Raw genomic sequence first — 15,420 nt, forward strand, 5'->3', positions numbered from 1 at the left:
CAGCCCTAAGAGGCCCCTGAGCAGCTGGTATTGAGCACAGGCAGAGCAGTGTGGAGCTAAGGGACAGAGGACTCCCATAGGAAGAGGGAGGAACTGCTGGATCGGCTGTCTGGCAATTTTTGACTATCTGGGAAACAAAATTGATCAATGGGATGAAATAATGGCACACTATTCAACTCTACAGCTAAGACAGTAATGTAAACACTGATTATGGATTTTATAAAAAATGTTTTGATACAAAATAAAATGGGAAAAAGAGATAAAGTGTCTGAGTGGAGGGCAGGGGAGTGGCGGGCACAGTGTGAGAAAACTGCATCCTCATTAGCCAAACAGGGTGACAGAGACAATGCCTAAAATCAATATATCAGGAAATGGCAGAGTAAGTATATGCTTTAAATGGTAGCAAATATTAAAATAAACTGTTAAAAACATTTTTAAGTATTTGCCTTTGGGAAGTAGAGTGAAATGGGCTGAAAATTTTATTACCACCTAATTTTTTAATTCATACATTAAAGTAATTTTAATCTTTTAAAATACACATCCACAATCAAATTTTATTGTTAATCTTCAAATATACAAAGAAAAAGATGATCATTAAGAAGTATTGAAAAAGACCACTGACCTAAGTATACGGGTCTGACCTGTTCTGCATTTCCAGAATTCAGATCAGTCAATAATTCTTGTGTGAATGGCATAATACAGAATATAAAATATTAAGATATGTAACAAGTTTAGAATATATACAGTCATTAAGGATTATTTATTTCCTACAAAGATACCATGCAAATCAATTATTCAAACCTATACATGCAGCTTGTGGCTTTGATGTATTTTGCATTTGAAGTGAGAGGTGAAGTTACCATTTGCATGTTATGAGAGCTTGTCAGACTTAAATTCCTCCATTTAGAACTTTTTTGAATTTTTCTAAATTCACTTCAGTTAAAATACAATGGATTTCTAATCAAAATAACCTTAAGGGAAAGAGAGAAGTTTTCCAGACCTTTGGTAATGGAGTTAAGTTTTAAAACTAGGTCAGAGGGAAGGGGGACGGGGGCAGAGGAGAGGGTAACCAGGAGACAAAGGGTGACAGGAGGAGACTTGACTTGGGGTGGTGAACACACAATATAGTGTACAGATGGCCCGTTGTAGAGTCGTATACTTGAAATCTACATAATTTCATTAACCAATGTCACCCCAATACATTAAAAAAGTAAAATTTAAAAATATACTAATAGTTGTTTAAAAACTAGGTTCAGATACTACTTTAATAAAAAACAATAATTTAATTAGGAAAGAATTAAAAAGAAGAAAATTAACTTCTTTTAAAACTGAAGAACAAAAAGGAAAATATTCCCATATCACTCAAGAATATTTCGTTTTCCCAAGTGACTCAAACCCAACATAACACACTGCAAAGGACTCTCTCGCTGGTTTTCCTGCACGGGGTGCTCCGCAGAATGACACGCCACGGGCTGAGGAATAGAAACCCTCCGTTCCCTGGACAGAGAGATTGCCCAGGGCCACGGAAAACGCTGGAGTGTCAAATGGGAAGAAGCACCGGGCTGCATCCTACCCCACGTAAAATTCCAAGGAGGAGGGGAAGGGGAGAGAGCAAAGTGATGGCAAAACTCCCTGCCCTCCCCTCCGTTCCCCGCACCAGAATCTAAGCAAAGCAGCGGGGAGCCCCGCAAATGCTCCTTTCCCTTCGCCGCAGGTCCTGAGGCATAGCTGTCACTCAGAGGACTGCAGGGAGTTTCATATCAGAAGGTGTTGTGATGGGACCCTCTTCCCTCACTTGTAATTTACTTAAATGCCAACCATCTTAACGCAGCCCGTGGACAGCAACAGGTAACATTTAACTCGTGTGACCTCAGTTGAATCTCTCTCTTTAAGTGCTTTAAAAACGCATTATGGTCTCATCTCTATTTACTTACTGCAGGGTCCGAAAGAAATGCCATTTCTCAAAGTAAAATGCTTCATGAACCACAGCTGCAGTGTGCTGGGACAAAGCCAGCCTGATTCCCGACACCCCACGGCATACACAAAGGCAAGAAAGCTGCTCTCAAAACAAAGAGAGGGCATGTCTGCCTGTCACAGAATCTCCAGCATCCAGGAGAAGCCTGAAACGGATACAAAAAAATTCCTGTTCAAAACAGAATGCAGATTTCTGGGTCCTCCTGCTACGTCCCCCCAAACCTCCACACAGCCCCTCCTTCTAAGCGTAGGGGAAACTTTGAGCATGGCCCGGGGATCTGCGTGTCTTCTTCCAAAGCCATGAGACTGCCGGGAATAGAGGCTCGGGGCTTCAAACGCCCCTAGGAAGTCTGGTCCAACACTCAAGATCACTGGGTCTAGAACACCTTGGGATACAGTTCTGAGCAAATGGCTGAACAGACCCTGAGGAAGCTCCTCTAGTACCATCAGGCAAAACTTTTCCCAAGTGACAACCTGCAGGGTCCCAGGGTGAGTGCAGGCTCTGAGGAGCCCCCAAATGCCATGGAAGCACCAGAGTGGAGCAGGACCAGCCCCCGGGGCATAAAACCATATGGTTTATGCCATATGTTATAACAGACCCTAGAAATAACCTGGCGCTTCTCAGAGGCCATATTCAGCTTTGAACTTGTCTTCCACAGTGACTATTTTCTGACAGGCATTGATCAGCTCCTTCTCCTGAGTCCTGCCTGTGTCCTGGATGATCAAATGTTTCCCCCCAGGCTTCTCTCTCCCCTCACACTCTGCCTCTGTCCCTGTTGCCCACAATGCTCCTGAGGAGCCTGGTGGCCCAGCTCTCCACACACCAGCCTCCCCCGGCCATCCCCAAGGCCCCTTTTTAGGTCATGGTTTGACAAAGTACAAAACAGGTTCTATCTAGCCTCCCTGGTTAAATGGGGTCATACAAATTCCAAGAGTCTGGAGGCTTTTTCTAGAAATAAATGATAGATATTTATTCAAGGGTCTTAGAGTTTGCAGACTAGGAGTACACCAAGGCAAAAACTGAGAAGTGTCCCAAAGGAAGAGAAGTTAAAAGTTCTTGTAGCAAAAAGTGAACTCTTCAGAATTATCAGTCCTGTACCCTTAGCCCTAGAATTGGTCCAGGACTCTCTCAGTCATCTCTCAGGCAGTCAGGTCGATGGATGTCAGGTGGTTCAGAAAATGGGCACCAGGAGTTCTAATCGGTTACCAGGGCCTGGATAATGGATGTCAGGTGGACGTATATGTGAGCCCTTCAGGGTTAATCAGGTGGCCTGGATGCAGGAGTCCTTCAGGTGACCATGAGAGGGTTACCTGGAGGTCCAGATGCAGGCACTGATGCAGGAGTGGAAAGTTCAAAAAAAGATTAAATTCTCAGGCTAGTTAGAATAAGAATGGACTCTTTCCTCATTCCTCAACCTTCATAATATTCATAATTTTAGCAGCTTGGTAAAAATGAATTCATTTTATGTTCCCTGCCTTCACTCTTTCCTTACTGGAAAGTGCTCACCCATCCAGTCTGTCCCCAAGCTCCACGCAGGCAGGGTGTGAATGGTGTCACATGTCTTTTATGGCATAACTCAAATGCAGTCCCTCTCAGGCACTCACTGTTCTGACCTGGTGGGAAGTACAATGCATGTCCCTTTTCTTTCTTTTAAAGATTTTATTTATTTATTTATTTATAGACAGAGGAGAAGGGATGGAGAAAGAGAGGGAGAGAAACATCAATCCGTAGTTGCCTCTCGTGCACCCCCTACTAGGGACCTGACCCACAACCCAGGCATGTGCTGTGACTGGGAATTGAACCGGCAACCCTTCGGTTCTCAGGCCAGCACTCAATCTACTGAACCACACAAGCCAAGCCTGCCTGCCCCTTTTCTAATCACACTTCCCTTTCTTCCAATCATCAGGGGCTTACAGAACCCAGAGATGGTGGGGCATCTTGGCATCTGGTTTCTGGGTTTTCCTTGCTCCTTGCAGAGAGCAAGTGGTCTGCCACTTGGCCACCCTCATTGTTCTGCCAGGAATGGGCTTCCTGAGCAAGCTTCTCCCCACAGCTGCAGGCCCAGCCCACTCCAGAACACTTCCAGGGCCCAGGTCCTGCTACCTCAGGAGCCAGGCTCAGTGCCCTTCAGGCCTTGTATCCAGGCCTGAGCTCCTTCCTCTTCAAGACCTGAAATCCAGCGGCACCCTGGGGCCTGCCTGCTATTCTACTGCTAGAAATACAAACCCTTTATTCACTTGCTTTTTTTTTTTTAAAATAAAGGGGCTTAATTGCCAGTGAGGTAGCATTTGATAGTCCCAAGGCGGGCCCTAGAATAGGTATAAAGTTGTTTATATTTAAGGGAGGAGGGAAAACAGAATAAAGTCAGTGAACATGTACTCAATGTAACACTCTTATAAAATGGGATTCTCCTGTAATGCATGTGTTTACTCATCAAATATTTATTTGAGCTACTATGGGCCTGTTAGACAATGGGAGTGCAGACCAGAGAGAGGCAAAACCAGTCCTCTAAGCAGCATCTGGAGAATAGCTACCAGAGAGGCTTCTCCGTCCACCATGATGAGAACCCTGTTTATTATCACTTTAAACAATGTGTCTGTAGCACCTAGTTTAAGTTTCCATATTTTAAATTACCCGTTAGCTACTTTACTTTTTACGGAGAGGCTTGTAGATCAGATTTCTTTTTTTTTTAAATTTAATTGTTGTTCAAGTACAATTTTCTGTCTTTTACTCCCATCCCAGCCCCCCCATCAGATTTCTTTAGGGTAGAGCCCACTGGACACCAAAGTCACAGGAGTTTTCGTGGACTTGGAGCTGTGAAAGGGGAATAGAACGCTTTCGCTCACATCATGTGACCCCTCTTACAGAATTATAGGTGGCAAGCCTGTCCATCCTCCGATTACATTTTATAAAGGAAGAAAGCACTAAAGCTATAAAAAAATCTCAAAGAAGTTAAGTAATTTCCAAGGCAGGGGGCCAGTTCTGGAGAAAGACCTCAGTATCTAACCAATAACTCATCTACATACCTAAGCAACTCCCTACCCTCAGCTCACAAACCTTTATCTTCCTTACTAGAAGCTGGAAGACAGTGGAAGCACTGAGCTGCTGGGAAGGGGGTTTGAAGGTCAGGCTGCTGTCATCAGAACGAGATTTACAAACTGGAGCTTTGGGGCACTGCCCTTGCCCCAGCTCCCTTGGAGGTGCATAATATAAAAAGGTAACATTCATATGCCTTCCAATTAATAGACTGTAATTTCTCACTTGTTTTAAATTTATAATTTCTTGGGTTCTATTTTGTCACTTTAAATAAATTTCTAAAATTTTAAAATTCTCTTCCTTAAATAGGCACCCCCAAATGGCACAAGTTCCAAGCAAACTGGCCGCCCATCTGCTGGTTGGCTGCACAGCTCTGTATTTGTTCAGCAAGTTGGGGGAGGTCACAGCGTACTCAGGCCCAGAGAAGGCAGCTGTCGGCCCCCACAGATGTCATCCCTTACCTCACTTGCCCAGGAGGGAAACCCATATATAAACAGCACCTAAAACTCATAAAAACACCTATTGACTTCCTACATGCAGAAGAATGCAACAAAGACTTCCAGTGGTGGTGGTGGTGGGGTTGAAATTGCCAGGCAAGAAAACACCCGCTAGTGAGTTTCTCAAACTGAGGAATTCACAGGGATTTTTAAGTGTAATGAAAGTGATTTTGTGGTGGTTATTAAGGATTGAAAACTCTCCAGAGGACTGAATGAATCCGTAGGTCTACACACTGGTGGGTATGACAGCCCCATTGTTGATTGATCAGGAAAGTCTTCAGTTTGGTCCAGAGAGGGCCACTGTAGACACCCAGTCATTATCAGCTTCAGCTGGTCAGAACCAGCTCTGATGACCCACAGCACTCCATTTCTATCTCTCCTGTGCAACAGCTGCTGGAAGTGGAAATTCTTCTCTTAACATACAATAAACCAGGAGCAATAAGGTACTCAGCTTAGGGCTGATCTACCCAACAACTATGCATGATACTAATGTCCAGCATATAGCAAGCACTACATCAGATTTGCTAATATTATTATAATCATATACACTTGACAGTTGGAGGAAGTGGGATCCAAAGAGGCCAAGTAACTTTCTCAAGGTCACCCAACTAGCAGTGATGGAACTAGAGTCCCAGTTCAAGACTCTCTGCCTGCAGAGGTGGTCCTCTTTCTCCAGCCAAACCTGCTGCTTTGCACAGAGATCCTGACCCACGGAAATCCTGGGATAGACGCCAGTTTCCTCAATTCCTATGCAGACTATTCTAGAAAGAGAACCCTGAGCGTGCACTCACTCACCACCACCAAGGGCTCAGGAGTTTGGGAGTGGCGGGACCTCAGTCACCTGGAACGCCACCCTTCTTTCTTCAGCCCAGCAACAGGGGAAGGCCTGCAGCACAAGGACAAATACTGAGATGTCTTCTGTCCAGAAAATGTATGAACTTGAAGATGGAGGCAGATCATCTTTTCCAAAAGTGACCACAATGATAGCTTCCATCCCACTCACTCTTCTTACAATGTTTACAATGTGATTCTTTTAGAGCAATGGTTGAGAGAAACATTGCACAGAAACTGTGGAGGGTCCCTCTATTCTTCTTCTCTCCCATCTCCTCTGATACACAACTTCCCATATCATTAACTTTTTGCATTGGTGCGATACATTTTTTTTTGTAATTGATGAATTAATTACTTTATTCATTGAGGTTAATGGTTTACATGAGGATTCACTCTTAGTGTCGTATACTTCTATAGGTTTTGACAAATGCGCAATGTTGTGTACCCCACTACAGTATCATACACAATAGTTTCACGGCCCAAGAAGTCCCCAGTGCTCCACCTACTCATCCCTCCCCTCATCCCCTTGAAACGAGGGCAACTTCTGATCTTTTTACTATCTCTATAGCTTCCCTTTCCCCGGTATAATGCAATTGTAATACTTTTTCCATTGACAGGTAGGGCCTGTTTCCCCTTCTCAGTTGAAACTGGATGGGCTGAGACTGGGGCAGAAATGACATTCTGTGATTTCCTAGGCAGCATTACAAAGGGCCACACAGCTCCCACCAGGTTCTCTGTGGATGTTCACTCTTGGACCACACCACACTCTGAGGGACGCCTAAATTGCCTACAGAGAGACCCCTGTGGAAAGGAGCTGAGCTCTCAAGTGATAGACAGCTCCAATTTTCCAACCTTCCAATATGAGTGAGCCACCTTGGAAACAAACCCTTTGGGCTCAGTTGAACTTGCCCACCTGGTGCCGCGAGGAAGAGTGGCGAGCTGCCTGCCCCTGCTCAAACTGCAGGTGACTGAGCCAAATAGATAATTGTTTTAAACCACTAAGTTTCAGGGTGGTTTGTAATGCAGCAATAGATAACTGGAACATTCAGCTATCCTCTAAGGATAGAAAATATGTTTCATTCATCATTGCTGTCTCAACAGCAGGTGAAAGACTAGATATGAAAGTACTCAATACTCATTGTTGATGATGATAAAATCAAAATCTAAGGCAAACAGTAGAAATCAAAAATTCAAGAGCAAAATGTTCACAAAATTTGAGATCTGGAAGGAGCCCTAGCAATCATTTAGGACAATTTCCCTCAGATGATGAAAATTAAGTGATTTACTCAGAGTTACATCACGAGTTAATGGCAGAATTAAGACTTGAACCCAGCACTCTATTTGAAAAACACAAGATTAAAAAAAAAAACGAGTAAAAAATTTAGGTCTTGGATTGAGCTCGGGCCTGCAAACCAGACAATCGCAGTTCGATTCCCAGTCAGGGCACATACTGGGATTGTAGGCCGGTTCCCTGCAGGCCAGTTCCCAGCAGGGGATGCACAAAAGGCAACCATACATTGATGTTTCTCTCCCTCTCTCCTTCCCTTCCCCTCTAAAGATAAATGAATAAAATCTTAAAAAAAAATTTAGGTCTATCTCATGAAACATGTGATCAACTTACAGACTCAATCAACACAAAGGTAATTCACAAGTTTTTTTTAAAAGAAAACATTGATCACTTTGGAGACAGCAGCATCATATAGAATTAAAGGGACACTAAAATATCTGGGAATCATATTTCCAATATATACAATGAATGTTATTAAGGAGCAGCATCTTTCACACCTCCATTGTACATTTTCTTAGACTGTGAGTTGACTGAGTCAGCCAACAGGAGAACAACTGCTTCATAATGAACCATCTTGGGCTTTGCTTCTCTCTCACAAAGGCCTTTTAACTGGATTGGGAGATGGTTTTCCAAAGACCTCCAATGAATCTGCACATCCTGTGATCAAGGCACTGGTCACATTTTTGTTCTGGAATATATTTTCAAGGATGACTGTTTAGTGAACAGTTTTGGGAAACAAAGATAGTGCCTTTCTCTGGAGCAAAGGGAGACATGCTTATTTTACTGCCCATTATGAAACTAAACTCGGGGCTTCTCTCCTACAGTGCAAACACTGCATGTGCAAAGATCCCTCTGGGCTCATCGGTGCGACCTGACGAGGCTTGTGGGCAAGGGACACTGATGCACATATGCTGCTCACAATGCCCTCTGTGCTGAGTAATGACGTCTTTTGTCTCTGGTCCAGGAGTCCTGTGCCTTCTCTACTATTCGTGAAACTGCTGCAGGTTAACTTGTTAGTAGGATAAAGTCTCAGCCCCTTCAGTCTTGATAACCTTTCCCTTTGAGTTGCAAATAAGGCCACATCAACAGTTGGAAAGATTGGTTACATCCAGTGATGAGAATAATGAGCCTCATAAAGCATTAACCTCTGTTTTAGGATATGGCAAACATGCAAGTGCTTTCCTTTCCCCAGATAAGCTCTACTTGAACCTTAATTCTTTTAAACCCAACAGACTGAAGTCCCGGAACACTGAGACAGAACTGGCAGAGGAGGGTTACCAAAATGTCAGCAAAGCCTAAGTCCTGGGGCTCTCACTGCCCAGGTCTTTCTTTGCAAGGCCCTGGCAGGTCATATGTTTTGTAAAGTTTACAGAAGCCAGCTTTTAACCTCAATTGCTCAATTCCACTCTGACTTTTCCTCTATTATACTTCCATTTTTGTAGGGTGGTTTAGGAGTGGCCACAGGTATTTGGGATATCACCGAAAGGGAGTTGGTGATACCTGTAGCTTGGATCAGCTTGAGACCCAGTTACACATTTCAGTCACCTCTGGGTGTAGTTCAGACATCCCTCTGTAGGGACGGCTTCCAGGAGTGCTCCTGCTGCCCACTCTGCCAGCACGAACATCATAGCATGAAGACCCCAAGCCAGAGGCTCTATCAGGAAATGAAAGGGCCCCATGATTCTTTACACTCCAAGGATAAGAATAATGGAGGCCGCCCTGGCTGGCATGGCTCAGTGGATTGAATACCAGCCTGTAAACTGGTTTGATTCCCAGCCAGGGCACATGCATGGGTTGCAGGCCAGGTCCCCAGTAACTAGCATGTGAAGGGCAACCACACATTAATGTTTCTCTCCCTCTCTCTCTCCCGTCCCCTCTCTCTAAAAAATAAATTAAATATTAAAAAAAAAAACAAGGACAGAAAAGCATGCAGCCAGAAGCCAGTATTTGGGAAATTCCTCCAGTGATTAGATATGTAAAACAGTAAGCAAAGGACCCCTGACCAAAATTCCTATTATTAGGAATACTCAATGTAGCTGATATAATAATAAATCTACTATATGATTTTTTTCATGGTTGTTGGAAACTATGCAAAATGGGGTTATCAGAGTCCCTGTGTGTTACACATAGTAGGGCAAATAGTTGTTGTGTGAAGTTCCATTATTCTATGCATCCCAAGGTGTCGGATTACATCTTGGCATGGGAGTGCAGCCTCTCCTGACTAGGTCTGACAGTGTCTGAGGAGGAGGCACACAGAACTCACCCAGTGTTTAGGACCGGCCTGGAATAAGAAAGAAAACAGTGCTCCAGTGACAAAACTCTTACACATGCCCGTCGATAGATCAATGGATGCAGTTTAAGTGTAATTTGATTACCTGACTATACAACACAATTCGACTTGGTGGCAATTTTAAAATGCATCTGAATTGCTCCTTGTAGAGCTTATTTTCAGATTAATTTTATATATTGTGTTCAGAATCACTGATCATATCAAGATAAATATGATAGGAAGGAAATATCCTGGTGAAGCCAATAATGTAAATCAAGAAATGAAAACTAGTAGAGCTTAAAAGTATCAAAAACTCTCTTGCTGTAAGAAGATAATGGAAACTAAAACCAATGATGGTAAAAATCATAAAGATGGGGGGTAAAGAATAGAAGAGCCAATAAAATGTAGGTGAAAATCATTATAGAAAAGATAGAGGTAACTAGGAGAATCAAGTCACTTTAACACAGGAAATAAAAGGTGGGGAGATAGGTAGTATTAATAAAGGAAGATGCTGTTTGTACAGACCGCGGAGCAAGCTTGCTTCGTTTTAATGAACTGGGTGACTTTGCCTCATGTTCTGTACTTTGCTACGTGTCCTTTATGTGTCCTTTTTTATCTAACCAGGAACATAGGAGGACACTGTACGTGTATTCTAGAGATTTGCCAGGCACACAATTAATAGTCTGCCACATTGTTTACTGCACTTTGTGAAGTCTCTGCTATGTCCCCTTTTTAAATTTTGCAGTGTGCTGTGAGTTCTTTGCTAATCCCAAGGGTTCCTTCTGATAACTAATGTTGTATTTGTAATGTTGCACTGTTTGTCTTCAAGAAAGTTCCTGAATTATATGAGCTTCAAGCCCCACTAACAGCAGATCTGGCTCTGAAGATGGCTTATGTGATTTTATTCCCTGTCAGTCCGTGACACAATATTCTAACACCATCTTCTGCCCAAAAGAGAGATGATTCAATTGCTTAAAAGGTTTTGGGCTGGAGAAGAGACAGATTCAAAATGGCTCCAGAATCTCACTTATTCCCTGCTTCTGGGAGCTTAGTGAATGGTGTCAATGAGGGTTGTAGCTGTGTCAAAAAAAAAAAAGAGAGTATGTTAGCTGTTTTGTTTTAGAGGATTTTGGGCAGTTTCCTCACAGCAGTTCAGTAGTTCAGCTGCTTTTGTACCTTTCAGAAAGACTCAACAACAAACAGTGAATTCAGGCTAAGGCTACCCAGTGTGAACACAGGGAAGGAGAGGCAGAGAGCTTTGCCAAGCCAGGTGCTTTCTGCTGGCTTTGGCTCTTAATCTACACTGACTGAGTAGAACCTCATAGTTCAAAAAGCCAACTGCTAATTAGTGACCATTTATTGAATGAATGAATGAATGAGCAAGCCAACTGCTCCTCTACACAGACTACAATGCCAATTGCTGTATTTGTCATGGTCCTTATTCAAGACAGCAGCATCCACCGTAATGAATTTAAATACGAAGAGATTGCTAAGGATGGAGAGTGCACATGGAGTTGCTGGAAGAGCCGAAGCAGGCTACAGCTGTAGGGAAGCTTCCAGAACATGAGATTTCCATTTGTGGAGGCAGCAGCTCCCTTTGTGGCTCAGTTTGGTGGTGCGGTTCTGGAAAACATCCTCAAATCTCCACCTAGGATAATTTTCTGCAAACCTGGCCAGTGCACCTCACTGAAGAATAGTGGTGATAATCTGCCACTCTCATCCCTCGCCATGAGAACGAAAAAGATCTCATCAGAGATGTACCAATAACGTCTGACCCCTTTGGAGCATTTTCTCAAGGATGACCCACGTTAACACTAAGCACATACTGAGCAAAATGATGCTTAGAAAAACATCAGATAATTAGACGGTGATATAAGCAGGAATATCTCTTTACTGATACTACAAGTATCAGTTAGTGGGAACTAACCTTTGTAATAAAAACAAGGACACAAAGATGAGTCATTTAAATTCCACCATCCATACTATTCTGGTTCTGCCTTCTCACTCTCTACCACTCTGCCTCTCACACTCCCACCATGGTCAAAAAAAATGGAAAGAAATTATGCCATAGAACAGGATAGTTTAAAAAAATTTGTGTTGAACACTGAAAATCTCTTCCAAAGCAGAAATATTTAGTACTTGCCTACAATTTTGAATTAATATTATAAAGCAGACTTTTTTGTTGCCTATATTTGGAACATATGACAAATATACACAATACTATACAACAGGTTTTCTGCATAGTGTAGGGTAATCACTATTATAGATATTCAACTTCTATAACTGTATAAATTCTTCATGATACAACAGATTAGCCACAGCTCCATGATCAATGGCTTCTACTTACTGATAGGGCATATTTCCATAGCCTTTATACAGGCTTCCATGCATAGGAAAGCTCAGGGTACTTACTAAGTCTGTTTCAGGAAAATGATACAAATATGTGGTCTTCCTATGCTTGACTCTTCAATATTTCTGGCAAGTGACTGATGTGGACCCCAGCTTGTGGGGTCCACCACATTGTGGATGGCGCACGAGAAATTCACACTGACTACCGAGTCCTATGGAGGAAAAGGGACAGCATGGCTTCTCTCTCAAGAGGAGAAAAAAACCTCAGCCCTTGCCTTGACTGGCCTTTATTTCTTTTCTGTGCACATTACATGATGGTCCTCATTTACTGTGCACAGGTTCGCTTTAGGTGGTTACCTTTTACAGAAAACAAAGGAGATGCTGCTGCTAATCACAACACAGCAGAAGGATATTTGCAAATACAAAGGGAAAAGTGGTTGAACTGGTTACACTCATCCTTGGAAGGTTTAGCGTGGATTTTAGGAAGTTACAGGAAACACTTGCTATCTCAATTCAGGGTGAGGGAGTTTTAGCAAAAGCAAGTCTCATAGCAGTCTAGGTACAGTGCAGGCCTGATTCCCCAGGGGAGAACCTATCTGTGGGTGTGGGTCCTGTGCAACTCCAAGTGGGACCTGGGCCACACAGAATGGTCTCCTATAGCTCCCTCCTTGTTTTTAATTAGGACCACTATAGATCCCACAAAGCTTGCTACTTGCTGGTCTCTCACATGACCTCAGCAAAATAATTTGCAAATGTGTCAAAGTACACAGAACACTATTATAATCAGTAAGCAGCCAGCGGTTCCAAAGACGCTCAGATTAAGCCCATCAATCATTGTCAGGTAGTAATGATCAAATAGATAACATTCGAAGAACTCTGAGTGCCTATTTTGAGTCACGGTCAAATAGCTAAAGGGCCATAAAACTTGGGGGAAACAAATTAATTTCAGACTTGGTCCCTTATCATTTAAATTGAGGGTATTAGCAAAGTAGGCTTCGCAGGATTTTATGTATTCTTTCTTAGGCCTTATCGCCCTAGGGAACCCACCTTTTCCAGCACAGGGTGGCACCCTATCACCCCCTTTTCCAATAGCCCCCAAGTCCTTCCCTGGGGCGCCCCCCATGATCATGCCTGTCTTAGGTCATCCCTCCCTTGAGGAATCTTACCAGTCAATGGTTAATGAATCAAGCATTGGGGGCCAGGCAGGGTGAAGTAAAAGGAGCAGAGGCTGCACCCCTACCAGGGAGATAAGCTTTGTCTCCTTAGTGGATTATGGTCCAAAGGTCACTTGCTCAGCCTTATCCATGGGGGTGGTTACAGCTCCTAAAACGAGGCAGGGCAGTTCTCAACAAGAGACCTGGGAATGTTTGGTTCAGTAATCTCTTTGATAGACTTTTGTCTTCAGTGCAGATATTCTCTTCACTTCTACAAAATGTTTCATCCATCTGTAAAATGTTTTGATTTTGCTACCTCTCACCGCAGCCCATCTCTAACTTTCCAGGCAATAGTGAATGCTTGCCAGGTTCACTGGAATTCACTGTTCTGTGCTGGCACCAACTAAGTCCTACAGGCACTTAGGGTGTGGCTTTACTTTGTGTCAATTTAACTAAGCTGGAACTGTGCTCCTCAAAAGTTCTTTCCTTACAGGACTCTGAGCTAGGATTGTACACAAGAGAAATTTGCATGAGATGTGGAAATCCCAAGTTAAACAGCTGCCATTAAGCTTTGAAGTTCAGCACTGGTCACACACGTTGCTGATCCGCTGAATCACCTTGCTAGCCTGGGGCAGCAGCAGGATATGCAGTTCCTTCAGCTCCCGCCAGATCACCTCCTTCATCTTCTAGTCCTGGGCCAGGCACATGAACAGCTCCACAGTGAAAGGCACCAACTTCATCAGGTCACCAGCCTCACTGGGGGTGGATGCAGTGAAAGACAGACATAGTTAGCTCTTGTATGTTCCACTTGTCCATTTTCCTCTGCTTCATAAGCAGCTTTTCATCCCAGCTGACTGCCTTTGGACCTACAACAACTTTAGGCCAGTCTCCAGACAGCTCGCCTCCATGGTCCCTGGTTGGTAATTTATCTCACCTCCTCTAACCAATCTCTTTCCAGAATTTGATCTCTTTAGTTCTTCCCCAACTGTGTAAAGTCTAATCCCTATGACAAATACCCTTACTCACACCACTCACACTGGCTTTATTCTCCTGACTGTCCTCTGACTGCCGTGCTCCTGAGAAAGCTGATGGGGAACAGAGGGACAAAGGATCCTGAGAAATGGGACTGCAGGTCTCAGCTTATTAATCACTGCAGTCAAACCAGCACTCACACAGGAGCACAGGCAGAGAGCAAATCAACGCACCTTATTTCTAACAATCATCACCACTCTTCACATTTTTTATGCTCTCAGGTATAGCCATTGCACCCCTAAGAATTTACCTCAAGGAAATAGTTATAGACTATATAATATTTTGATAAATCACTTGGTGGAACTTGCAAGGGACATATATCAGTGAAATAGATGGTCCATGAATTGCTGTCTCAAGATAGTTCTGCTGACTACAGAACTCTCCTTCACTGAGAAAGTGTGCAGAGATGAATAATTGTGAATTTCAGACTTCATGGGGGACATTTGTAAACTGTCCAAGGAAGAAAAAGAATAGAGAAGAGGCCCCTTCTGGGAAGAAGAATGAAAGGTAGAAAACACAAATATCAAATGGCTAATGATCCTGAGTTTCCACTGTGTGATGCACTCTGTGTGTTTCCCCATGAAGCAGTCATTAAGCAGTCTGATCATTCACAATGGGACTGGTTCTCTTTGGAGACAAGTCAAAGCAGTGAGTTCTTCAAAATGAGCAAAAAGAGAAAAAAAGTAAGGAAACATTGGGAACAGTCTAAGTGTTAAAAATTGGGAATTACCTAAATGAATGATGTCATTTCCAGACAATAAAATATTATGCCACCATCAAAAAATATATGTAAATGCAGTATAGTAACATTAAAAAACATCTTAAATGAAGAAAGCATGTTTCAAGAGAATGTAGAATGCGAAGAAAAAAGACAGAGTAAACAGCAAATATTGACAGTTATAGTAGGTTAAGCTGATTTTTATTTTCTATCTCTTATTTATTTGAAATGTCTACAATAAACAGGTCTTTATTTTGTAACAAGACAAAGA

At 43.0% G+C, this 15,420-nt stretch overlaps 1 long non-coding RNA gene across 2 annotated transcripts in view; it reads right to left on the reverse strand.

Moving 5' to 3' along the window:
• LOC119059061 (uncharacterized) overlaps positions 1-15,420 on the reverse strand; it is a 156,908-nt gene that overhangs the window by 76,244 nt on the left and 65,244 nt on the right. The window contains exons 5-7 of one of the 2 annotated variants that reach the window (XR_005084356.2): positions 13,412-14,155; positions 12,309-12,457; positions 8,024-8,315 (exon numbers count right to left, since the gene is read on the reverse strand). This is a non-coding gene — a long non-coding RNA (uncharacterized LOC119059061). Of the gene's footprint in view, positions 1-8,023; positions 8,316-12,308; positions 12,458-13,411; positions 14,156-15,420 lie in introns of those variants that run through there. The other variant, XR_008389946.1, reaches the window with a different exon arrangement.

This window comes from Artibeus jamaicensis, unplaced genomic scaffold (assembly GCF_021234435.1).
Source record: "Artibeus jamaicensis isolate MK-2021 breed Jamaican fruit bat unplaced genomic scaffold, CSHL_Jam_final scaffold_1964, whole genome shotgun sequence".
NCBI classification, from domain to species: domain Eukaryota; kingdom Metazoa; phylum Chordata; class Mammalia; order Chiroptera; family Phyllostomidae; genus Artibeus; species Artibeus jamaicensis.